General features: G+C 42.9%; 1 protein-coding gene and 1 non-coding gene across 3 annotated transcripts in view; both read left to right on the top strand.

The window, feature by feature from the left end:
- The first annotated feature begins 243 nt into the window (after positions 1-243).
- LOC124363168 (prolyl 4-hydroxylase subunit alpha-2) overlaps positions 244-26,949 on the top strand; it is a 53,840-nt gene continuing 27,134 nt past the window's right edge. Inside the window, exon 1 of one of the 2 annotated variants that reach the window (XM_046818313.1) lies at positions 244-455. The gene's annotated coding sequence lies outside the window, so the exon portion shown is untranslated. The remainder of the gene's footprint in view (positions 456-26,949) is intronic. The other variant, XM_046818312.1, reaches the window with a different exon arrangement.
- On the top strand, positions 1,179-1,267 carry Trnay-gua. Its single transcript is given in 2 exon segments — positions 1,179-1,215; positions 1,232-1,267. It is a non-coding gene; the product is annotated as a tRNA-Tyr (tRNA).

The raw sequence follows: 26,949 nt of genomic DNA, 5'->3' as shown, positions 1-26,949 counted from the left end.
AGATCAGACATAGTAATAAGATAAAAATAGTTAAACATACAACATGTACTGTTTATTTACCTTCGCCCATTGTCTTGTACTAGTTGAAACATCATAATAAATCATAGGACAAGATTCTGTTAAAAGTAAAACGTTACTGGAGCTTGTAGACTTCGCTGCTAGGTTGCGCTCAGTGTCTATATTGATCGTAAAAAAGTAGGTTCTCAGCCTCCCAACTTCACTCCCGAACTCAAGTTCAATCCCATCGCGCACACACACACCATACAGACATCCGACAGAACAGAACAGCGGTACTTCGGTACTTGACAGCATCAAAACTGGGTCTGTGTCTGTCATTGAGAGTGTTTTGGTTTAGTTGGCCGACTTCTGTCAAATAGTGCTGCTTTTAGTTTTTACAGCTTTTAGTTACATTCTTCGTTCATCCAATTTAACTTCATGTAACTGTCGTTATACAGGTCAGTCGATAAATAGTATCATTTTCTAAGAATTTCTTTGTAGACTTTTGTTTTTAGGTTAATTAAGATTAAGCTTTGAATTTGTTGGGAGGGCTAAACAATAACAGTATTTTTTTACTTGATTTCTTAAATTCGTTCGTAACACAGACACTTTTTGTAATGCTGATTTAGAAAGACAAGCGAGGCTATAATCGCTAAATTAATATTATTAATACACTTTTACTAACAATAGTATTAATTTTTAAAAGATGTTGATAATTTTTACATATAAATAAATGGGTTTAATGTAAAGAATTAGACATTATTTCCTTTAGGCCTCAATAATATTGGAGGCTATTAGATTGAAATTTGTAATAGAGCTTGTGAAATATAATTTTAAGTTATTTTAGATACATAACAAATTAGTCTGTTACCATTGCAGGAAAGTTGGCTTATTTGTTTTGATTTTCACTATAATTTATTAATCAGCAGTCATATTTTTGCCTACTTTATTATAAACTTATAAGTAGAAATGAGTTCAAATTAATTGAAATAAATATAAAATTTTGTTGTTCTAACATATCTGATTTTGTCTTAAGAAAGCAATGTAAGTAAGGGTTCACAGCTGTAAAAATTATTTAAAAACCATATGAATCTGCAAAAAGTTAAATGGCATTACAAACATGGTGTATTATTATAAAACGACAAACGGTCTAGTGCCAAATGTGCATTGAGTTCAAATATCCTCTGGTAGCTCAGTTGGTAGAGCGGTGGACTGTAGAGGCATAATGTCAGTTATCCATAGGTCGCTGGTTCAAATCCGGCCCGGAGGAGCTATCTTTTTGTAACCTTATCTTTATGTTTCCTGTCAGATATTAAATTTATGAATACAGTTCTAAATTATTCTGTGCCCTATTAAATGTTAGCATAAAAGTGTTTAGTAATTATTTCACTTAATAAAAAAACTTCATCAAATGGAGTAGATTTGTACTACTATAATCTTGCAACTATTTAACATACTCAATCGTATCTTTGACAACGGTGTGTATCTTCAGGATAATATAGTATGTTACATTGTCCAATGTTATGTAGCCTATATAGGAATACATTAATTTTCGGTAAATTAATTACTTATAAAAATATATTTACTTAGACTACTTTATTCTCTGTGAGAGAAAGCACACCCGTCAAAATTCTTATTTCTCATAAGAAAATAAAATCTCTGCGCATTTCTTATTATATTTCGCCCAAAACGGAAGTTATATTATTAATTATAATATGAACGATTTAGACTGGGTTGAAATCAAACATTTTTAACGTTTAATTAATTAAGAATTTTTTTAAATCCAACTGAAATCACAAGTGTGAAGAAATCTAGTGAAGAATAAATCACAACGTTTATCGACTAGAACTAAAGCAATAACGTTATATTTAAAACTTAGTAGTGAACGATTAATTTGCCGATGTAGCCGGCACGAGTGCGGGTTTTATCCAGTTTTGACACAAGGTCTTTACAACGTATCAGTATACTTGTTATCACTTCACGTTATCTGCCATCCGGAAGTCCCGCACTCGTTTGAAGAAGGCGTGAGGAGTGTAGGCTCACTGTTGCCAGCTCTTTAATATTTCAAGTCTCTGTTATGTTTTCAACCAAATATTATAATTCTTATCTGTAATCTTAATATTAAATTTTTGATAACATAATCAGTTAAGGGGACCCATTTTTATCTACGGGATGAAAGATTAGGTGTACAATCACATAGAATAGCAAGCTATAAACGGCTGTGGTGTTGTTAAACGATACGCGCCGCGATACCACAGGAAATGCCGACATTGATTTTCTCGTCAGTTTTCCACTTTTGTTAGTGCGTGTAACGTGTTGTGTAGAGCTCTGCGTTTATGCAGTGGCATCGGTTCTGTTAATTCTCTTTAGTCTGGACTTCGTGCTATCTTTATCGCTACTATCTGCTTATCTCTAATCTGCTACTATTATTGCTATTGTTACCCGAAATTATGAGTGGCAGTTAATTGCCGCGTTTTTTAATTTTTTGTGATGCATTTTGTGAGGGGTTTTGACACCTGAAGAAGAGGGCAGATTTCAATCCTTGAAACGAAGTGTTATGCCTACTTTTTTGTAACATGTAACAATGGAAAATGTCCGAAATCTCATTATCCTTTCAAATCGTATATGATGATCCGCTCGCAATCGATTTGCTCAATAACTCTAGTAGTTCCGAATTGTTTTTAATTGTTACTCTGTATTTAAATATAGAATCATTATCATTTAGTTTATTCATTCAGTTGCCCCCGTCCAATTCCATTGTGATTAATGTTGATCATTTTAGTTTGCCACATCTCACAATGGAGCAGCTGACCCAAATAGCTAGCATTTAGTAGAACAATGAAAGCTCGTTAAACATATCTTTATTAGGGTATTTTTGTTTGCCATATTCCATTGTGTAATAAATATAACTTTATTAGTCGGTTTTCTTACCCTTATCTGTTAACCTTTTCAGTTTTTAACCATTATAGAGACGGTCATTGTCTCAGTTCATGTCGCTCTTTTGCATTGCTATAGTTACTTCGTTCTCAGACTTGTAATTGTAATAATATATTGTATTATTTTGTAATTGTTTAAATGAAGCTTTCAACCTCTGAAAAGTACTGAATAAGTCCGGGTATAGCCTATTATTCAATTTTGGACTGTTATAACATTGTTGTAAAACTAACACTTCATTCCAGAAAATGTGGGTCTTGGTGAGAAAAATTAAGATTTTTAGTTGTGAATTAAGACGAACTGAGTTGTGATCTTTATGTCAAGTTAAATCTCCTACGTTGGGCATAAATGGTTCGTAAAAACATTCTACCCGTATTTGCCCCTCCCTATTTATATCGAATTTAAAATTTTTACATTGATATGGGTTTCTACTTTGGGTTGAAATTGGAAAATGTTGCCCATAACAACTTTATTAATGAAAATAAGGCCTTTTTGATCATATTGTTAATAAATCATAAATATATAAATGTATATTTGTGTTAGTATGTTTACGTATACCGGGTGTCCATAAGTCTTGTCCCTTCCTCTTAACTATTTAAACAGGATTGCCGTCATTTGCCATCGTTATAGGTTATAAAAGGTATAACACAACGTTTCGAGAATTGGAATCTATTCTCTTCGTCAGGTGGCGGAGGTATTAATACATACAAAAATAACGAACAAAAAGAAGTAAAGAAGGAAAGAAAAGGGTTCAAACGTACCCAAAAGCTGCTTGGAGTCCAGTCCAGGCGTTGTCATTTCACAGGATGCAAGTCCCGAGCACAAATCACAAGTACGTGTATTCCGCAATCCTGTTTCAATTTCAAACCTTCCATCGCCCCAATAAAAAACTTTAAACAAAGAATAGTTTGAATAGGTTCAGATAAGAATGTTTACTTTACCGAACCTTTATAGAACTGAAATTACATTTTTATGGATATGGCAATTTCCCCCCATTCCAAAAATAAGTGTTGAAGGTAGCTAAACATTTTAAAATGTAAATCTCTATTTACGATACCTCATTTTAAAGGTCTTGATAAGACGAGGGAACCCATACAAAAAATTACATGTAAACCACACAAAGCAAAATAGCAACATTTGTTCTTAAAATTACATAAATAATTTTGTCGGTTTATAAACATAAACTGTTTTTACTTATTTTTTTATGCTCCCGGCTTGTGCAAGCATACTACCTTTAAAGTGGTCGTACTGTTGGAGTTTTAATTTAAATAGTTGGTATCTTGTACATTTCTTATAATACTAACTGGTTTTTTTATTTGACTTCAAACAATTTCAAAAGGCGCCATTTTGTTAACATTAAAGCAAGTTACACAGTTTTTTTTATTTTTCATTATTTATCACAATCTGTATGCAAAGTTTGGTACGTGTAGGTTTACTAGTGCTTGAGATAATATTTTTTTTTTTTTTTTTTTATCAATAAAAAATACAAAATTACGGCTTGCGGCTAAACGAATCTTATCTTGACCTGTGTTTATAGGACATTTTTTGTTTTAAATTATGAGTACTATCAGCCACGAAGTTTGTTACACCCTTTTGTGAACACCCTGTATATAGTTTGTGTGTATTACATATGTAGACAAATTACGTATATATATATAATGTGTGTGCGGGAATTACAATAATCAAAACAGCGAATAGTTTTCAATGAAGGACCTTCATATTTTTGAAGTCGAAACCTCTTCACTGAGTCCTCTATCATTAGTTTTGGTTAAAAAAAATAAATATCGAAATAATCAATCTTGAAATCACCATTCAACCTGCAAACCATGCAAACCTGAAAATTGTTTTACTAAAAGGTGCCATGGAAAATAAATTTATAATTCTGTTAAAAGGTATTTCTATTTCATTCGTAACACTTGAAAATTAAATGCACGACCTTTGGGCAACAAAACGACGAGGAAATAATTATTACATACTTATAACAATAGCAATAAAACAAACTACACCTTAGAGTAACATGTTATATATTAAGCGGTGTTATTCGTTATAAATTCAATAATCTGTGGGATCTCTGCAATATTGTGGTGTAAATGACAAAATTATTTTAATTTAAAATTCTAGACGTGTGCCATACATGTCAACAAGTATAAATAAATATTTATTTATTTGTGAAGTTGTCTGATTCCAGATTCTTAAAGGGCTCGCAGGAATAAAATGTATTTTGGAAAATGTGTAATAATTTACTAGTGATAACAAATTTGTACCGTTATTTATTGGTATTGTATATAATACATATTCTCGCGACCCTGTTACTCGTTACTGGTTAATATAAGTTACATCCGATGTTCTTGGAACTAAATTCTTGGCGGATTAATAACCTAATTGGCACGCGTATTAATGTTTTCTCTCGAGAACTTTGTAGCTGAAGAGATCTTGCTGCCCGAGCAACATCTCGCGTACCATGTCCGCGAGTTGAACCGAGTTTTTTATTTCAACCTCGAGTCTCTGATTACAACTTCGAGTGCTTTTAGACTTCTAGTTGAATAATCTTCACTTTTTCCGACCACAGCTGCAATGTCGAGCCAAGATGCTGACGCCCGCGCTTGTGCGTCGACATCTACGTGAAGGGAAGTCAATTTTTAAATAATTATTAAGTTCGTATGCAAAATTTCTCGTATAACATTGGAACCATTAGGCCCACCCTCTTGGTATCATTTAGTTCACTATCACTTTATTTGGCAGCAACGTGGCAATACATTATTGTATTTCTAACATCTAGAAGTGGTGCTTTTATGTTTATTTGCCACAATTAAACATATAAGCAAACTTTGCTAATTCATTACTACGACCTCAGCGTTATCCAACCCCTTGTGTTTCGTCCATTCGGTACAAATTAATATCTTTCCAATGCTCCAAGAATCTTCATTTCTTTCAATATTTTTTTATTATATTTATTTCATTGATATTTTAAATATGCGTTTATTTTAAATAATTCCAAACATCAATTACGACTATTTTTACGTGTTATATAATAACGAAATTTCTTTATTTTTTAGTATTTAAGTGTATTTCGATTTTATTTCTGGAATTACCGTAGAAAGAAGTAAATGCGGAGAATGAACAGTTCGATAATGGAGAGAAACTCACTTAATGTTCTTGTGTAACCTTATTTTATCCAACAGAGATCACTTCTGGCTGGTTTATACCTTCCATTTGAACCCACGCTGGGTACAGCAAAAACCGATGAGTCACTTAAATTTGGGCAACCTTATGGATGTCTATGCAACCCATAGGATGTCCAGGAGCGGCACATCATTAACAGCAAATGTCGAGATTCTGGGGTGCAAGGGTAATTCGATAGGTCTTTCCTTCTTTCGAGGGGACATGACTTGAGATTAGTGGGCTAAATTCTTCCTAATGGATTTCAATATGAGGCGGCTCCTACCCCATAACCTTACCCATCCTGAATATCCTGTCACTCCGGAAGCAGCGCAAAGGTCCTTATAGGACTAGGTGCAATTTATAAGCTTCTTGTCCTAAGAGAACAAAAAACACTATTTCTGCACATGGTGTATCAGTCATCACATTCTTCTTTGCAGCTCTTGCAAGTGTCTGACCATATTAACTTACTGTTACATCCTTACAGGATGTAATGTTGCTTTTCACTTGGGTATTACTTAGGGGTTTTAAACAAGCTACATTTATTATTGTACATTGAGACCGGCAGTTTGCTAGGTATTAGGTAACGCCATTCGGAAGTCTCTGGAAGAAGAACGAGGGAATTTAGCTCGTAATATGGTCCTGATGTCTGATTGGTTCGTAAGACCAGAAGAGCGTAACCCGCCAATCATTTCTTGAACTCATGTCCCGCCATACAGCTTGCAAAATATATTGCCAACACTAAAATGTTATAGAGCAAAATTGTATTACTAAAAATGAGATATATTACAATACCATACACTGCCATCAAAATATTTGTATAATTTGTGTACTAATGGGAACGTCGTGAAAAAGTACAAAGAATATTATAGGAAGTGTACGTAAGTTGGTGCGACCTCTATTTAGGGTTTTCTTAGTTGAAAAATTCTTTATGGATCGGTCTTTAACAATAGGCATTGAAATAGTCTTATTGGATTATATTGTAAAAGATTCAAAGGAATAGTGGATAATAATCTAATTTTTTACTACAGTTCAATTGTGGAGTAAGGAATGTTTTTAAGGTATTTTGACTTAAGTTACATTATTTGAATGAAAAATTACTTATGAAGATGGCATATTTCTTTACTCAAATATTGCTTAAAGAAATGGCAAGTGTTAAAATATAAAACCAAATTTTTCCAACCCATTTTTTATTATTACCTTCAACCTTTTTCCATGTGCCTGATTACAAATGGCCCAATTTACGACTTTTAAATCTCTATAATATCTCGTGGAATCATAAATTTAAGGCAGGCGCTCTTTGGATTTGACTACGAAGTTTGGAAAAAAAATCTCTGCATTTACAATATTATATTAACACATTCGTGTTATTGTGTGTTAATAATCTCTTGGAACTTATTCATGCAGTGACACAATAGGCCATAGAGTAAAAGGCCTTAACTGAATATTATTAGTTGTTGCAATACGACCTTGGCATTTCCATGAGAGATGCAGCCATGGTATACGGCTTACGTTACAACTGACATGGCTGCACGCTATTGTGATGAGCGTGGTGAAAGCATTTCAGTCTAAATGGCACTGAGAGTCTATGGGAACGCGTGCGTGCGTGCGTGGGTTTATCAGTTCTTCTTCCTCTCCTCGCCGCGCCGCGCCGGCTACGTGATCTGGGAGGCTGTGCATATGGTGGCGGTGACCCGACGCGAGTGTCGCCGTCGCGTGCAGGCCGTGACTTCTTCGCCATTATCATCACTGTCCCACAGTCTGGCTGCTATCAGATCACAGTCATCAGTTGTGTCATCTTCAAGAGTTGCATTCACTTGAAGTGTCCTGAAATAATGAACATACTAATGCAGTTGTAACCTCACTTTCTCGCATTTAGCCTTAACAAACCAAACAATCAGCAATGACCTCACCTTTTGTCCTCAGGTGCATCTGTTGTTGGAACTGCACTCTGTAATGCAACTGCCACCATTATCTCATCACACCCAACCATTGCCGACCATGAGCTTACCTCTATCGCGAGGCTTCTTCTAATTCAGCCTAACCTCAATTCCAATGTTACCAACTACTTATTCGTAATCTTATGTTTAACATTACGTAATATACGTAAATATTCACTACGTTTTACTTACTCCTACTGGAGAAGCTGTGTTGTGACCCCATTACATAATTAATTAATCATCTGAAAAATGGACTTTGAGGTCCCATTGAAAATTACGTTTTAAGGCTCCGCGATTCAAAAAACGGATTATAATGTCCGTTCGTACAAACACACAACCGTTTGGACGCGTGTGTGAGTAGAACTAATGATTTACGAAACGAATCGATTCTAAACGAACTTGATGTGCTACAAGAACGTAGCCAGGAAATTATTTGGGGGAGGGGGTCCAAACAACTGATATTTTCTCGTAGTTTACGGAGAGTATGGCCCCATTTCGTTCCTTAAAAGTTCTTGACCAGTTTCTTTGTTGAGAATGATCTTTCAGCTGTACATGTCAGTAATACTGAAGTATTTAAATAATACTAATAGTAATTGAAAAAAAATTAAAATTTGTTGGTGGGGGGGGGGGAGGTGCGGACCCCTCGCTGGCTACGTCCTTGTACTTCCGACGTGCTAATGTAGTTCTTTGACACTTACATTAACACATTTCATTGGTTTTAGGAACCCTTAAACTTGAAACTAATCAGCAGAATTTAACAGCCCATATCTTCTACACAAATAAATATATCTTTAAAGAGATTTTACATTTTGTACTCTTGAGAATGAAGCCATTCAAAATTATGTGCCGCATGGCGTCCTTCCCATTTGGAGGATTCTATCCAAATCCAAGATTGCGGATTTTAAGATAGCCACCGGTGTCGGTATAACTCCCAAGAGTTGGCCCCCACATATGTAACGCCATCATGATATCTTAAAACGTTCGATTTCTTTGAAGCGCCTTCAGAGAATTTGGCCGAAGACCAGCTGAAAGAAGAAATTCTCGTGAGAGTTACTCTGGAAACACGCGCACAGTATGTTTGGATAGCTCTCATGATTTAGCGAAATTTTAAAACAAAGACAAGACCTGTAATTCGTAGTATGGTTTAAAGATGAATTGGAAGATAAATAAACCTTGTCCTCTAAGCTGACGTAACGCTCCTTGGCAGACCTAGGCGGGGCATGAAGGATGAGACGGTGGTTTAGCGGGTCATGATTATCGTAACCACGCACACACTGTCAATGGAGTTGAATATAGTTTATACATATCTGACTACTTTGGTACGAGCTGCTCTATCTGTTAAATGATCTTATAAATGGTTCAACACTCAATTGATCCGTTTAAATGCGGACTTGTTCGAGACCTAAAGTTTTTATAGGTATACCGTACATATAAAAACTAATAAAATAATAAAAATTATTAATATATTAACAAATTATTAATGTACTCGTATAAAAAATTTTCTTTTGTAAATATATGTTTCACAAAACACTTGAAACGGTCTTGGCATTGCGCTTAAGAGACAAACATCAAGATGGCGGCCAATAAGTTATAGTGTAACTGGATCACAAGGACGAAAATGACAATGGGTGAAATATTATTGCAAGTCTGTGAGTCTACTTGCTGAATTGTTCTGCAATGGCGGCTATCCAAGACAAACATTATGCAAATGTACTGCATGAGAGTTGAGCGTCTTAATGTGATGTCCAGCCGGACTGTAGTGATGTAGACTACAGCCATTCATTCATTTCATTACAGTAGTGGGCGAGCCTTAATAGACATGTAGTCTACATGCTTTACTGCACCACAGTTTCGTAAAATGGTGGATCGTAACCATAATCATAATGCTTTAAACGGATTGCTCGCAAGTTTGTACCAACATTATGTTTCCTGAAAGGATAACAGGATTTCGGACATTTGCCATCGTTATAGGTTATAAAAGGTATAACACAACGTTTCGAGGATTGGAATCTATCCTCTTTGTCAGGTGGGGGTTAGTATTACCTATTATTAATAATGTATTAATACTTCCCCACCTGACGAAGAGGATAGATTCCAATCCTCGAAACGTTGTGTTATACCTTTTATAACCTATAACGATGGCAAATGTCCGAAATTCTGTTATCCTTTCAGGAAACATAATGTTGGTACAAACTTGCGAGCAATCCGTTTAAAGCATTATGATTATGGTTACGATCCACCATTTTTACGAAACTGTGGTATCCTGAAAGGATAACAGGATTTCGGACATTTGCCATCGTTATAGGTTATAAAAGGTATAACAACGTTTCGAGGATTGGAATCTATTTTCTTCGTCAGGTGGGGAAGTATTAATACATTATTAATAATGTATTAATACTCCCCACCTGACAAAGAGGATAGATTCCAATCCTCGAAACGTTGTGTTATACCTTTTATAACCTATAACGATGGCAAATGTCCGAAATCCTGTTATCCTTTCAACTCTTCCATCGTCAATAACAAACTTAAAAAAAAAAATCATTTTCCTACACCACATTTTTTTATATATAACCATTCCTTTCTAGTAGACGGTCGCTCTCCTAATTGTGTCCATAGCTTTCAGCTTAAGCTTTCAAATCATTTAAAACTTTGAATGTTGAATTTAGCTCCAGTTCACCTTCTGTCTTGTATCTGACGCTGTCTCAGACTTATGGCATATTCAGTTGTGCACCTAATGAGACAATGAGACTGCCACTTCCAACTATTTATAGGTGTCTCTGATGGCGAAACGACGTAAGGGTTCGTTGTGAGCTTCTTCGTCAGTTGGAAGAAATGGGCAGATTTTGTGACAGCAGAAATATTATTATTTCGGGATTTATATGTACTAAATATCTCGAAAACAGATAAAATCTGTAGGGAGTGTCATTAGAATTACAGGAACACTTTTTACAGTTTCTCCTATTCCATCAATAACTGAGTTGGGGTTTTTATTTTAACGCCGCTATTTTGGAATGAATTAGTGTACCAAGCTGGACAATGAACATGGCCGAGATATTTTTAAGATCAATTTATATATCTAATTGGAACTTCTTTAAGGCATTAATTTTTAATCTAGTTACAGAAATAACACAGTTGTGAAATTTAAAAAAATAAACGAGTACCATATTTCGCAAAAAAAAAAAAACGCACCGAGCCGGAAATCAAGATACTTATTAAATACATGTTTGTACCAAGTTTCAATTAATGAAACATCAATTTATAATTAATTGGTATATCAGTGATTTATTTATACAGGGTGTCCTGTAACTCTCTGGACAAAGGTATACCACATTATTTCTCAGGTGAAGACAAACATATTTCACCATATGAACGTGCTTAGTTTCCCACCTGTCTGTCTGTATGTGTTTTAGTAAAACAAATAATATCTCAACAAGCAATTAATTAAATTATACCAAATTTGGCCCAAATGTTTATGATTACAAGGCCAATTACTGAAAAATTATCATGAAATTATCCTTAGTATTTTCAAAAGCGGCCATAAAAGCTTTTAAACTTTGAATATCTTAAAAACTAGCATTTTTCTCAGCAATTGGAAGAATAACAATTTTTACAGGGGGTTTTCAAAAATCTAATGATACCAAAATTATTTAAATCGAGTAATAAATAAATGATCTAGAGCAGATTTACTGTGACAAGACATGGCCCACATTGAGAGCTGCTATTTATTCAGTTTTTGTATGTTGGCTCAGACATCAATGAGGAGCAATATCATAGTATACTTTGTCCAGAGAGTTACGGGACACCCTATATAAAAGTTATGAACAGTTTTCATAAACTAGCTTTTATAAGCTAATTTTGTGACTTTATTTATATGCAAATAATTTAGTAGTACATAACGTAACATAAGTAGACAATATTTTGAGACGAATTATTACAATAAAGGTTTACATAGTATATTTGTTGGTTATATAAACATAACCTCAAATAATGAGAATTTCACATTGAGTGTAATTTGGTAAAAGACGACTGCAACTTTTTCAGGGAGTTAAGTATCGTTGCAGCGAATGTGCATAGCTTATCGCGTATGAGCAGTAAAAACAGCTGGGTTTATTAAAAGACAATACGTCATCTAGCGCTGTCACGTCCTCGACTGTTCTCTGACAGCGGCTAGCTGCACTGTCTAGCAACCAGGGCTAGTATCACCCCACTCTCCGCCATTGTGTAGGCTAGTTAATGCTTCCTGCATAGGTTGTTATAATTTTATAGCTAAGCAATATTACGTTCGTTCAGTGGTCTTTGGATTATGGAGCTGCGTGTGATGGAGGGATTATTTGGACGGAGAGTCTCTTCACATGCATTGGTAGAAAAAAAATTAAGGACGTTATTTTATAGTAATGATGTTTTTGTTTTCAAAAACTTTGAGGGTGATGACGACGAATTATTACAGCAATCTAGCACTTGAAATGTAAATATTGAGTAGAGCTCCAGTTCACCTTCCTCAAAATACTGCGTCTGGAATGTAACGCTCTCACAGACTTGACTCCTGGAATCTGGAGAGATAAATATTGAGTAGAGCTCCAGTTCACCTTCCTCAAAATACTGCGTCTGGAATGTAACGCTCTCACAGACTTGACTCCTGGAATCTGGAGAGATAAATATTGAGTAGAGCTCCAGTTCACCTTCCTCAAAATACTGCGTCTGGAATGTAACGCTCTCATAGACTTGACTCCTGGAATCTGGAGAGATAAAAAAGTTGGTGGCGAAGGAACTCAAAATGAACTCTTAACATGGTTGCTGCTTCAGACACCTCGATTACAAAATTTAAGGTGAAGAAGTATTCTCATTGTCTCCATCTGGTAAACTCAACATTCACATTGAATCAACTCTTCCCACAATTGCTGCATTACGCGTAATTGAAAAGAGTCTAAATTAAATTATACCTCTCTCCTTGTAAAGATTACGATGAATTTCGTAATCGAGTTTTATGAGAGAAAGAAACAAACGTGTCCTTTTTAACTTTACTGGGGAAATAAAAAAAGATTGTAGATTATCTTATACTGGCATATTCATGTTTAGAAGATAAAGGAAAGGTCAAAAGCCAAATAAGTAGGTCTTAGTGTTTGGCAGCCAGCGCTATCTAGCGGTCGGTTTGTTGGCATCTATTGGACTGACCTCAGTGGCGTATCTAGATTTGAGTTTATTGGGGGCAAATCTAAGAACTCATATTTCTTGTGGGGAGAGGGCAGATCGCTCTCGTCCTTTTTTATTATTGACTAGCAGTTACACGCGGCTATGCACGTAATTTCTTAGGGTTTGCACATGTATGAGCGCTTCTGTTTCGAGTGGAATATATTGCCGTCGTCAATGTTGTTTGGCCATTGTAATTTATTTATTCCGGTCTTAGTATTTTTACGTCATAGTTAATTTTGCCTCGTTTTCCCGATGAAGGAAATATATGGCACGCACGAAAAGACAGGTAGTGAAACAATTTTGAGAGCGGGTGCAGCAGTGGTGGGCATCTTGTTTTTAGCCTCACAAGAACAATGTTAAACCTCATTGCACTGTTATGACCTTATTTTAAGCCGTAGGAGATTATGGGAGATATTTAATTTTAGAGGTATAATAAATAAACACCCAACAGGCTTATTTTAGTTTTCGAGTTTGTATTGGTTATTCAGAAACAATCCGAAATATTTTTGTACTTAAACACTGAAATATTAAAAACAGCATAAACTATTCAAGAAAATCTAAGCATTTGGATGCGCATTAATTCATTCTTCAAAATGAGACACCTTTCATAATGTTTCGATCAAAAATAAGCACGTAAAAGTGTAAGAGGTTTAACTTTATTCTTACAGAGAAATCTCAATATCGTCTCAATGCAGCTAGCTCTCAAGAACAGCCCGTAGAGTCCTTAATTAAAAGTACGATACGAGTTTGAAACCCTTACATGTTCTTATCTTAATTGGACGAAAATGAATTCCTGAATATAGGAATTGAAAGGAGCGAACTGTAGAAGTATTTGAGTATTGGTTATTTCAGATTTCTATTATATAACTTAAATTGTTTTAATTGTATGTATAACAACAATACATACAATTAAAACAACAATCGAAATAGCAGAATAAGTTCTTTTAATCCTATTTCAGCTCACAAAACTAAACGTTCGTCCAATGCACAATTTGATTTAATACTATTTTTAAATTACTAATAAAATAGACCATTGTCTGAGGGTTAATCGTCTCAAACGGTTAGTAGGGGGCGCCCCCCCCCTTGTGCACGCCACTGACAGAGCTGAGTGGAGAGCGGAGGGCACAGTAGTAATTGGTATTCAGTGTCAAGTGCTTTGAGCGGACATTTGCCCGCCGCTACAGAGCAGCGCGGTGTCCGCGCCGTCCCCAACACAACGGCTGTCCTTCCCGGTATGTTTGGAATTATTGGTATTCAGTGTCAAGTGCTTTGAGCGGACATTTGCCCGCCGCTACAGCGCAGCGCGGTGTCCGCGCCGTCCCCAACACAACGGCTGTCCTTCCCGGTATGTTTGGAATTATTGGTATTCAGTGTCAAGTGCTTTGAGCGGACATTTGCCCGCCGCTACAGCGCAGCGCGGTGTCCGCGCCGTCCCCAACACAACGGCTGAGCGACATTTGCTAAGAGCAGCGCGGTGTCCGGTATGTTTGGAATTATTGGTATTCAGTGTCAAGTGCTTTGAGCGGACATTTGCGCCGCTACAGCGCAGCGCGGTGTCGCGCCGTCCCCAACACAACGGCCTGATTTCCCGGTATGTTTGGAATTATTGGTATTCAGTGTCAAGTGCTTTGAGCGGACATTTGCCCGCCGCTACAGCGCAGCGCGGTGTCCGCGCCGTCCCCAACACAACGCTGTATTTCCGGAGTCGGAGTGTCAAGTGCTTGAGCGGACATTTGCCCGCCGCTACAGCGCAGCGCGGTGTCCGCGCGTCCCAACACAACGGCTGTAGGTATGTTTGGAATTATTGGTATTCAGTAGCAAGTGCTTTGAGCGGACATTTGCCCGCCGCTACAGCGCAGCGCGGTGTCCGCGCCGTCCCCAAACAACGGCTGTCCTTCCCGGTATGTTTGGAAATTATTGGTATTCAGTGTCAAGTGCTTTGAGCGGAACATTTGCCCGCCGCTACAGCGCAGCGCGGTGTCCGCGCCGTCCCCAACACAACGGCTGTCCTTCCCGGTATGTTTGGAATTATTGGTATTCAGTGTCAAGTGCTTTGAGCGGACATTTGCCCGCGCTACAGCGCAGCGCGGTGTCCGCGCCGTCCCCAACACAACGGCTGTATTTCCCGGTATGTTTGGAATTATTGGTATTCAGTGTCAAGTGCTTTGAACGGACATTTGCCCGCCGCTACAGCGCAGCGCGGTGTCCGCGCCGTCCCAACACAACGGCTGTATTTCCCGGTATGTTTGAATTATTGGTATTCAGTGTCAAGTGCTTTGGCGGACATTTGCCCGCCGCTACAGCGCAGCGCGGTGTCCGCGCCGTCCCAACACAACGGCTGTATTTCCCGGTATGTTTGGAATTATTGGTATTCAGTGTCAAGTGCTTTGAGCGGACATTGTGCCCGCCGCTACAGCGCAGCGCGGTGTCCGCGCCGTCCCCAACACAACGGCTGTATTTCCCGGTATGTTTGGAATTATTGGTATTCAGTGTCAAGTGCTTTGAGCGGACATTTGCCCGCCGCTACAGAGCAGCGCGGTGTCCGCGCCGTCCCCAACACAACGGCTGTCCTTCCCGGTATGTTTGGAATTATTGGTATTCAGTGTCAAGTGCTTTGAGCGGACATTTGCCCGCCGCTACAGCGCAGCGCGGTGTCCGCGCCGTCCCCAACACAACGGCTGTCCATCCCGGTATGTTTGGAATTATTGGTATTTCAGTGTCAAGTGCTTTTGAGCGGACATTTGCCCGCCGCTACAGCGCAGCGCGGTGTCCGCGCCGTCCCCAACACAACGGCTGTCCTTCCCGGTATGTTTGGAATTATTGGTATTCAGTGTCAAGTGCTTTGAGCGGACATTTGCCCGCCGCTACAGCGCAGCGCAGTGTCCACGCCGTCCCCAACACAACGGCTGTCCTTCCCGGTATGTTTGGAATTATTGGTATTCAGTGTCAAGTGCTTTGAGCGGACATTTGCCCGCCGCTACAGCGCAGCGCGGTGTCCGCGCCGTCCCCAACACAACGGCTGTCCTTTCCCGGTATGTTTGGAATTATTGGTATTCAGTGTCAAGTGCTTTGAGCGGACATTTGCCCGCCGCTACAGCGCAGCGCAGAGTGTCCGCGCCGTCCCCAACACAACAGCTGTCCTTCCCGGTATGTTTGGAATTATTGGTATTCAGTGTGTCAAGTGCTTTGAGCGGACATTTGCCCGGCCGCTACAGCGCAGCGCGGTGTCCGCGCCGTCCCCAACACAACGGCTGTCCTTCCCGGTATGTTTGGAATTATTGGTATTCAGTGTCAAGTGCTTTGAGCGGACATTTGCCCGCCGCTACAGCGCAGCGCGGTGTCCGCGCCCGTCCCCAACACAACAACGGCTTGTTCCTTCCCCGGTATGTTTGGAATTAATTGGTATTCAGTGTCAAGTGCTTTGAGCGGACATTTGCCCGCCGCTACAGCGCAGCGCAGTGTCCGCGCCGTCCCCAACACAACGGCTGTCCTTCCCGGTATGTTTGGAATTATTGGTATTCAGTGTCAAGTGCTTTGAGCGGACATTTGCCCGCCGCTACAGCGCAGCGCATAGGTCCACGCCGTCCCCAACACAACAGCTGTCCTTCCCGGTATGTTTGAATTATTGGTATTCAGTGTCAAGTGCTTTGAGCGACATTTGCCCGCCGCTTACAGCGCAGCGCGGTGTCCGCGCCGTCCCCAACACAACGGCTGTCCTTCCCGGTATGTTTGGAATTATTGGTATTCAGTGTCAAGTGCTTTGAGCGGACATTTGCCCGCCGCTACAGAGCAGCGCGGTGTCCGCGCCGTCCCCAACACAACGGCTGTCCTTCCCGGTATGTTTGGAATTATTGGTATTCAGTGTCAAGTGCTTTGAGCGGACATTTGCCCGCCGCTACAGCGCAGCGCGGTGTCCGCGCCGTCCCCAACACAACGGCTGTCCTTCCCGGTATGTTTGGAATTATTGGTATTCAGTGTCAAGTGCTTTGAGCGGACATTTGCCCGCCGCTACAGAGCAGCGCGGTGTCCGCGCCGTCCCCAACACAACGGCTGTCCTTCCCGGTATGTTTGGAATTATTGGTATTCAGTGTCAAGTGCTTTGAGCGGACATTTGCCCGCCGCTACAGCGCAGCGCGGTGTCCGCGCCGTCCCCCAACACAACGGCTGTCCTTCCCGGTATGTTTGGAATTATTGGTATTCAGTGTCAAGTGCTTTGAGCGGAACATTTGCCCGCCGCTACAGCGCAGCGCGGTGTCCGCGCCGTCCCCAACACAACGGCTGTCCTTCCCGGTATGTTTGGAATTATTGGTATTCAGTGTCAAGTGCTTTGAGCGGACATTTGCCCGCCGCTACAGCGCAGCGCAGTGTCCACGCCGTCCCCAACACAACGGCTGTCCTTCCCGGTATGTTTGGAATTATTGGTATTCAGTGTCAAGTGCTTTGAGCGGACATTTGCCCGCCGCTACAGCGCAGCGCGGTGTCCGCGCCGTCCCCAACACAACGGCTGTCCTTCCCGGTATGTTTGGAATTATTGGTATTCAGTGTCAAGTGCTTTGAGCGGACATTTGCCCGCCGCTACAGCGCAGCGCGGTGTCCGCGCCGTCCCCAACACAAACGGCTGTCCTTCCCGGTATGTTTGGAATTATTGGTATTCAGTGTCAAGTGCTTTGAGCGGACATTTGCCCGCCGCTACAGCGCAGCGCAGTGTCCACGCCGTCCCCAACACAACGGCTGTCCTTCCCGGTAATGTTTGGAATTATTGGTATTCAGTGTCAAGTGCTTTGAGCGGACATTTGCCCGCCGCTACAGCGCAGCGCGGTGTCCGCGCCGTCCCCAACACAACGGCTGTCCTTCCGGTATGTTTGGAATTATTGGTATTCAGTGTCAAGTGCTTTGAGCGGACATTTGCCCGCCGCTACAGCGCAGCGCGGTGTCCGCGCCGTCCCCAACACAACGGCTGTATTTCCCGGTATGTTTGGAATTATTGGTATTCAGTGTCAAGTGCTTTGAGCGGACATTTGGCCCGCCGCTACAGCGCAGCGCGGTGTCCGCGCCGTCCCCAACACAACGGCTGTATTTCCCGTATGTTTGGAATTATTGGTATTCAGTGTCAAGTGCTTTGAGCGGACATTTGCCCGCCGCTACAGCGCAGCGCGGTGTCCGCGCCGTCCCCAAACACAACGGCTGTATTTCCCGGTATGTTTGGAATTATTGGTATTCAGTGTCAAGTGCTTTTGAGCGGACATTTGCCCGCCGCTACAGCGCAGCGCGGTGTCCGCGCCGTCCCCAACACAACGGCTGTATTTCCCGGTATGTTTGGAATTATTGGTATTCAGTTGTCAAGTGCTTTGAGCGGACATTTGCCCGCCGCTACAGCGCAGCGCGGTGTCCGCGCCGTCCCCAACACAACGGCTGTATTTCCCGGTATGTTTGGAATTATTGGTATTCAGTAGCAAGTGCTTTGAGCGGGACATTTGCCCGCCGCTACAGCGCAGGCGCGGTGTCCGCGCCGTCCCCAACACAACGGCTGTCCTTCCCGGTATGTTTGGAATTATTGGTATTCAGTGTCAAGTGCTTTGAGCGGACATTTGCCCGCCGCTACAGCGCAGCGCGGTGTCCGCGCCGTCCCCAACACAACGGCTGTCCTTCCCGGTATGTTTGGGAATTATTGGTATTCAGTGTCAAGTGCTTTGAGCGGACATTTGCCCGCCGCTACAGCGCAGCGCGGTGTCCGCGCCGTCCCCAACACAACGGCTGTCCTTCCCGGTATGTTTGGAATTATTGGTATTCAGTGTCAAGTGCTTTGAGCGGACATTTGCCCGCCGCTACAGCGCAGCGCGGTGTCCGCGCCGTCCCCAACACAACGGCTGTCCTTTCCCGGTATGTTTGGAATTATTGGTATTCAGTGTCAAGTGCTTTGAGCGGACATTTGCCCGCCGCTACAGCGCAGCGCGGTGTCCGCGCCGTCCCCAACACAAACGGCTGTCCTTCCGGTATGTTTGGAATTATTGGTATTCAGTGTCAAGTGCTTTGAGCGGACATTTGCCCGCCGCTACAGCGCAGCGCGGTTGTCCGCGCCGTCCCCCAACACAACGGCTGTCCTTCCCGGTATGTTTGGAATTATTGGTATTCAGTGTCAAGTGCTTTGAGCGGACATTTGCCCGCCGCTACAGCGCAGCGCAGTGTCCACGCCGTCCCCAACACAAACGGCTGTCCTTCCCGGTATGTTTGGAATTATTGGTATTCAGTGTCAAGTGCTTTGAGCGGACATTTGCCCGCCGCTACAGCGCAGCGCGGTGTCCGCGCCGTCCCCAACACAACGGCTGTCCTTCCCGGTATGTTTGGAATTATTGGTATTCAGTGTCAAGTGCTTTGAGCGGACATTTGCCCGCCGCTACAGCGCAGCGCGGTGTCCGCGCCGTCCCCAACACAACGGCTGTCCTTCCCGGTATGTTTGGAATTATTGGTATTCAGTGTCAAGTGCTTTTGAGCGGACATTTGCCCGCCGCTACAGCGCAGCGCAGTTGTCCACGCCGTCCCCAACACAACGGCTGTCCTTCCCGGTATGTTTGGAATTATTGGTATTCAGTGTCAAGTGCTTCGAGCGGACATTTGCCCGCCCGCTACAGCGCAGCGCGGTGTCCGCGCCGTCCCCAACACAACGGCTGTCCTTCCCGGTATGTTTGGAATTTATTGGTATTCAGTGTCAAGTGCTTTGAGCGGACATTTGCCTGCCGCTACAGCGCAGCGCGGTGTCGCGCCGTCCCCAACACAACGGCTGTATTTCCGGTATGTTTTGGAATTATTGGTATTCAGTGTCAAGTGCTTTGAGCGGACATTTGCCCGCCGCTACAGCGCAGCGCGGTGTCCGCGCCGTCCCCAACACAACGGCTGTATTTCCCGGTATGTTTGGAATTATTGGTATTCAGTGTCAAGTGCTTTGAGCGGACATTTGCCCGCCGCTACAGCGCAGCGCGGTGTCCGCGCCGTCCCCAACACAACGGCTGTATTTCCCGGTATGTTTGGAATTATTGGTATTCAGTGTCAAGTGCTTTGAGCGGACATTTGCCCGCCGCTACAGCGCAGCGCGGTGTCCGCGCCGTCCCCAACACAACGGCTGTATTTCCCGGTATGTTTGGAATTATTGGTATTCAGTGTCAAGTGCTTTGAGCGGACATTTTGCCCGCCGCTACAGCGCAGCGCGGTGTCCGCGCCGTCCCCAACACAACGGCTGTCCTTCCCGGTATGTTTGGAATTATTGGTATTCAGTGTCAAGTGCTTTGAGCGGACATTTTGCCCGCCGCTACAGCGCAGCGCGGTGTCCGCGCCGTCCCCAACACAACGGCTGTCCTTCCCGGTATGTTTGGAATTATTGGTATTCAGTGTCAAGTGCTTTGAGCGGACATTTGCCCGCCGCTACAGCGCAGCGCAGTGTCCACGCCGTCCCCCAACACAACGGCTGTCCTTCCCAGTATGTTTGGAATTATTGGTATTCAGTGTCAAGTGCTTTGAGCGGACATTTTGCCCGCCGCTACAGCGCAGCGCGGTGTCCGCGCCGTCCCCAACACAACGGCTGTCCTTCCCGGTATGTTTGGAATTATTGGTATTCAGTGTCAAGTGCTTTGAGCGACATTTGCCCGCCGCTACAGCGCAGCGCGGTGTCCGCGCCGTCCCCAACACAACGGCTGTATTTCCCGGTATGTTTGGAATTATTGGTATTCAGTGTCAAGTGCTTTGGAGCGGACATTTGCCCGCCGCTACAGCGCAGCGCGGTGTCCGCGCCCGTCCCTAACAACACAACGGCTGTATTTCCGGTATGTTTGGAATTATTGGTATTCAGTGTCAAGTGCTTTGAGCGGACATTTGCCCGCCGCTACAGCGCAGCGCGGTTTGTCCGCGCCGTCCCCCAACACAACGGCTGTATTTCCCGGTATGTTTGGAATTATTGGTATTCAGTGTCAAGTGCTTTGAGCGGACATTTGCCCGCCGCTACAGCGCAGCGCGGTGTCCGCGCCGTCCCCAACACAACGGCTGTCCTTCCCGGTATGTTTGGAATTATTGGTATTCAGTGTCAAGTGCTTTGAGCGGACATTTGCCCGCCGCTACAGCGCAGGCGCGGTGTCCGCGCCGTCCCCAACACAACGGCTGTCCTTCCCGGTATGTTTGGAATTATTGGTATTCAGTGTCAAGTGCTTTTGAGCGGACATTTGCCCGCCGCTACAGCGCAGCGCAGTGTCCACGCCGTCCCCAACACAACGGCTGTCCTTCCCCGGTATGTTTGGAATTATTGGTATTCAGTGTCAAGTGCTTTGAGCGGACATTTGCCCGCCGCTACAGCGCAGCGCGGTGTCCGCGCCGTCCCCAACACAACGGCTGTCCTTCCCGGTATGTTTGGAATTATTGGTATTCAGTGTCAAGTGCTTTGAGCGGAACATTTGCCCGCCGCTACAGCGCAGCGCGGTGTCCGCGCCGTCCCCAACACAACGGCTGTCCTTCCCGGTATGTTTGGAATTATTGGTATTCAGTGTCAAGTGCTTTGAGCGGACATTTGCCCGCCGCTACAGCGCAGCGCAGTGTCCACGCCGTCCCCAACACAACGGCTGTCCTTCCCGGTATGTTTGGAATTATTGGTATTCAGTGTCAAGTGCTTCGAGCGGACATTTGCCCGCCGCTACAGCGCAGCGCGGTGTCCGCGCCGTCCCCAACACAACGGCTGTCCTTCCCGGTATGTTTGGAATTATTGGTATTCAGTGTCAAGTGCTTTGAGCGGACATTTGCCTGCCGCTACAGCGCAGCGCGGTGTCCGCGCCGTCCCCAACACAACGGCTGTATTTCCCGGTATGTTTGGAATTATTGGTATTCAGTGTCAAGTGCTTTGAGCGGACATTTGCCCGCCGCTACAGCGCAGCGCGGTGTCCGCGCCGTCCCCAACACAACGGCTGTATTTCCCGGTATGTTTGGAATTATTGGTATTCAGTGTCAAGTGCTTTGAGCGGACATTTGCCCGCCGCTACAGCGCAGCGCGGTGTCCGCGCCGTCCCCAACACAACGGCTGTATTTTCCCGGTATGTTTGGAATTATTGGTATTCAGTGTCAAGTGCTTTGAGCGGACATTTGCCCGCCGCTACAGCGCAGCGCGGTGTCCGCGCCGTCCCCAACACAACGGCTGTATTTCCCGGTATGTTTGGAATTATTGGTATTCAGTGTCAAGTGCTTTGAGCGGACATTTTGCCCGCCGCTACAGCGCAGCGCGGTGTCCGCGCCGTCCCCAACACAACGGCTGTCCTTCCCGGTATGTTTGGAATTATTGGTATTCAGTAGCAAGTGCTTTGAGCGGACATTTTGCCCGCCGCTACAGCGCAGCGCGGTGTCCGCGCCGTCCCCAACACAACGGCTGTCCTTCCCGGTATGTTTGGAATTATTGGTATTCAGTGTCAAGTGCTTTGAGCGGACATTTGCCCGCCGCTACAGCGCAGCGCGGTGTCCGCGCCGTCCCCAACACAACGGCTGTCCTTCCCGGTATGTTTGGAATTATTGGTATTCAGTGTCAAGTGCTTTGAGCGGACATTTGCCCGCCGCTACAGCGCAGCGCGGTGTCCGCGCCGTCCCCAACACAACGGCTGTCCTTCCCGGTATGTTTGGAATTATTGGTATTCAGTGTCAAGTGCTTTGAGCGGACATTTGCCCGCCGCTACAGCGCAGCGCGGTGTCCGCGCCGTTCCCCAACACAACGGCTGTCCTTCCCCGGTATGTTTGGAATTATTGGTATTCAGTGTCAAGTGCTTTGAGCGGACGTTTGCCCGCCGCTACAGCGCAGCGCGGTGTCCGCGCCGTCCCCAACACAACGGCTGTCCTTCCCGGTATGTTTGGAATTATCCGCTGAGTGGATGCGCATGCGCCAATGAACTACACGTAGTTTTTTATGTCTCCAATTTTAAATTAATTTTTATTGTGTTGAACAATTTTAACTCTTAGTTTCTGATGTGTATTATGGTTCTGATCAGACTGCGGACACTTTAAACATTGCACTAATTGCAGTAAAACGGACATTGACGGTATGTACTGTGGTCTGCATATAACCTCACTATTGTGCTAACCTGAACCTGCAGAGCAACCTACAACGTGCCTTCGCTTAGTTTTCTGCAGAATACACAGCTTATGTACTAGTGCCTACATCTTATCTACAAGGCACTCGTAGACCAGTGGGTAAAGCGCTGGTACCTACGACCTCGGTCTACACGATCGAATCCTAGTGTCGAGCTTATCTTTTTGCTTAAAACCAAAGAACTATTTTATTAAATCTATTAAGAATTTTATCAAATTTGAGTTGTATTCGTTACTTTTTTTCTATTTTATTTTTTTCGTATTGTTAATATTATTGCCTGTTATTATTTTAATTATTACTGTTATATTGTAAAATGTGTTATTGTTAAATTTATTATTGTTAAATTCGTTGTTATAAAAATGTGTTATTGTTAAATTTGTATTGTTAAATCTGTTAATATTTATTACTGTTTACTAATTTATTTATTTATTTATTTCGTTAAATCAACAAAAGTATTCTTACATATATTCAACTCAATGTCTTTCAAAATTGAAGAAACTAAAAGAGGGAAACCTTGTATATTGTACAATGAATACAAATTCAGACAACACAGAATTTTAAAAAAACGGAGATGTATCATGGATTTGTCTAGGAAAAAATTGCGGTGCTTCATTAAAAACGGACTCCAGCTATAAGACAATGACAGTAGGCAATGCCAAACACTCGGGGCCTCACCCCGTCACTAATGAGACGACTGTCGATGCCGCAGCGTTCACAACACCGTCTGCTGGAGCGCCCTGCAGACTTGCCGCTTGTCGTTGCGCCCACCGTCTCGCCATCCTTTACCGTCGCAGACATGTTCCACGACGCCTACTGTGGCACACGTGCTATCGACATCTACCTCGACGCCCGCCGCCCCGACGTCTCTACCGTGGCACCCGATAATGTCAACGCCTGTGGTATCACTCTCCCCACATTATTCAATTCTGGACAACTCTTCTACGTCTACCCTACAGCCTGAGCTACCCACTATAGAGAACCTGGTAAAGGAAAACTCTATTCTTCAGGAAAAGATTGCTGAACTGAAAGAACAACTACGTCATGTCATAGACCATACAATAGAAAACGATAAGCGACTGTTGCAGTACACGGACGAAATATTTGTTGTTGTTAAACTCGCCACAGTCTGTCATGACACCTCGTGCGTCGGTGGCTGACTTCGGGACGCAGTGTGATTTGCCAGCTATCTGTATGGAAGAGCAGTGTGTAAATAGCCGTACTGATATCAACAACCTGAGGACCACGGTGGAAGTGCTTGAGGCCGAGCTGCGGACTCTGAGGGGGACAAGGTGTGTGCAAGTGTGGAGGGGAGGATGGTGGATCCGAGTGGACGGTGCAGCGTGGTAAAGGAAGACCACTCCAAATAAACAACAAGGTTTGCTGCTCTGAAGACTGATATCCAGGAAAGCGGAAACAAAAATAAAAATTATAAAGGACCGAAACTCGAGCGGCGACCGAATACAGCTCCGAGGAAGAAGGCTCAGCAACCCGTTTTTAAAACAAAAGCATCACTGCCTTTCCATACGGTTTGGATCAACGGTGATAGCCATGGGCCGAAATATTGCCGAACTAGTTCAGAGCATGGTGACCAGGGATACTACAGTGGAGGGAGCCTGCAGGCCGGGAGCAAAGCTGCAGACCGTGAATTCTGATGCTACCCCTCCACCTGGCAGTTGCTATGTTCTCATAGCGGGAACCAACGATCTTGCAGCTGGGCAGCAGTACAATATTTATAGGCATTTGGAGCTCTGCAATCACTGCCAAGCTGAAAAACTGCTAAGGTGATTGTCTTAACTCTGCCCCACCGACACGACCTGCCCAACTGACCATCCAATAAATAAGGAGACGAAACTAGTCAACGCCTATATTGAAGAACTGTGCGCTAGGCATAGTGGGACAGTGGTGTTAGATTTTCAACCTTATTAGAAGGGGTGGCATTTACAAGACACGGGATGCATTTTAAAAACCAAAAGTAAGCAACTCCTGGCAAGGCACCTGATACAATGCATGCAGGAGCTAGGTCACATTCCTGGTGCAGCGCAGTCTTCGCCTCCTACAGACACCCGAAGACAATCCTCTGCTGGCCGGAAGTCTTCGTCGGCTGGCGTAACCGAACCTCGCACGCTGCCATACGAGACTTTTGCCGACGCGGTCAAGACGACAAAGAAATAGTGTGAAAAAAACAAAAAACTTTTCCACCTCTAATGACTACGACAGTAACCTAGGGATTCAGCACTGGATACTCAAAAAACATTTTTCAAATTCCAAATCAAAATTTAACAACAAAATTCAAAATTCTTTACAAACACTTTCAGTGGTGCATCAAAATGCACAGATTGCATCCAACAAAATTGAGGAGCTATCGCTCATGGCAGACGAACTGCAACCTGACATTTTCATTATCTCTGAGCATGGTTTCACACCTGAAAATGCTGCTCTGTTCAGAATTGACAATTATCAATTGGCAACTATATTTAATCGAACGCAATACAAAGGGGGGGAGGTGTGGCAATTTTTGTCAAATCGAAACTGGTATTCCAACCCTTCAGAGTTGACCGCACTAGTGAGTTGGACTTTGAAGCGGAAGGTATACAAATCAGTCTAAAATTTTTCTGGAAAACTTGTAATAATTGGCGTATATAGATCCCCGAACGGATGCTTCACAACATTTTTTTGAACAATTCGAGTCCCTTCTAAATTTGTTTACGTTTCCAAGGCAATAAAATTCATAATTACTGGTGATTTCAACATTGATGTATTAGACCACACCAACCCTCAAAACCCAGCGGTTTCGCGATGTTCTCACTTCTTTTGACTTAGTCTGGTCCGTGAAACACACCAACTCGAGTGACTGCCAGGTCGAGTACGGCCATCGACAACGTCATCACAAACTTTCCGGGCGTCTCTGTTACTGTTCTCGACGCGGCCATCTCTGACCATTTTCGCACAGGAGACTGTATCAAACAATTCAATCCTAAATACGAACCCTCTTCAGCAAAATTTAAAAGAGATTTAAAAAATGAAAACATTAAAAATTCTCAACAGATTCCTCCAAAGAGAATCTTGGTCATTTGTGGATGCTTTTGAACACGTAGAGGAAGCATTCACTGCGTTCAATGACTGCCTTAATTATTACTTAAATATTACTTGCCCATATAGAATGATAAAGGAGCGATCTCATAGGAAGAGTAATGCCTGGATTACTCAGGATATTCTCTACTTGAGAGAAAGGCTCAAATTTTACCATTCAATTTATTTAAAATCAAATAACGAAAACTTCAAAAATTTTTATAGAACATTTAAACAAAATTATCGCAAGGAAATAAAAGCCGCTAAAGCACGACATATTGAACAAAAATTGGAGAACGCAGAAAATTTTTCAAAAAGTGCGTGGGAAGTAATAAAAAGCGTTACATCACAAACAAATAACTCAAAACAATCAAATCCGAAACTAAAAATTGACGGTAAATTAACAGACGACCCACTTCTAGTGGCTAGCGAATTTAATAATTTTTTTTCGACTGTGGCTGTACCAAGCACATCTTTCAATTGTGACAATCTTGTAGAAAATGTAGTAGTGAGACCGGTCTCTTCCATGGTTCTGTTTCCTGTGGGGGAGGTGGA

The sequence above is a fragment of the Homalodisca vitripennis genome, chromosome 5 (assembly GCF_021130785.1).
Source record: "Homalodisca vitripennis isolate AUS2020 chromosome 5, UT_GWSS_2.1, whole genome shotgun sequence".
Lineage (NCBI taxonomy): Eukaryota > Metazoa > Arthropoda > Insecta > Hemiptera > Cicadellidae > Homalodisca > Homalodisca vitripennis.
This window is presented reverse-complemented; position numbering and strand designations above follow the sequence as displayed.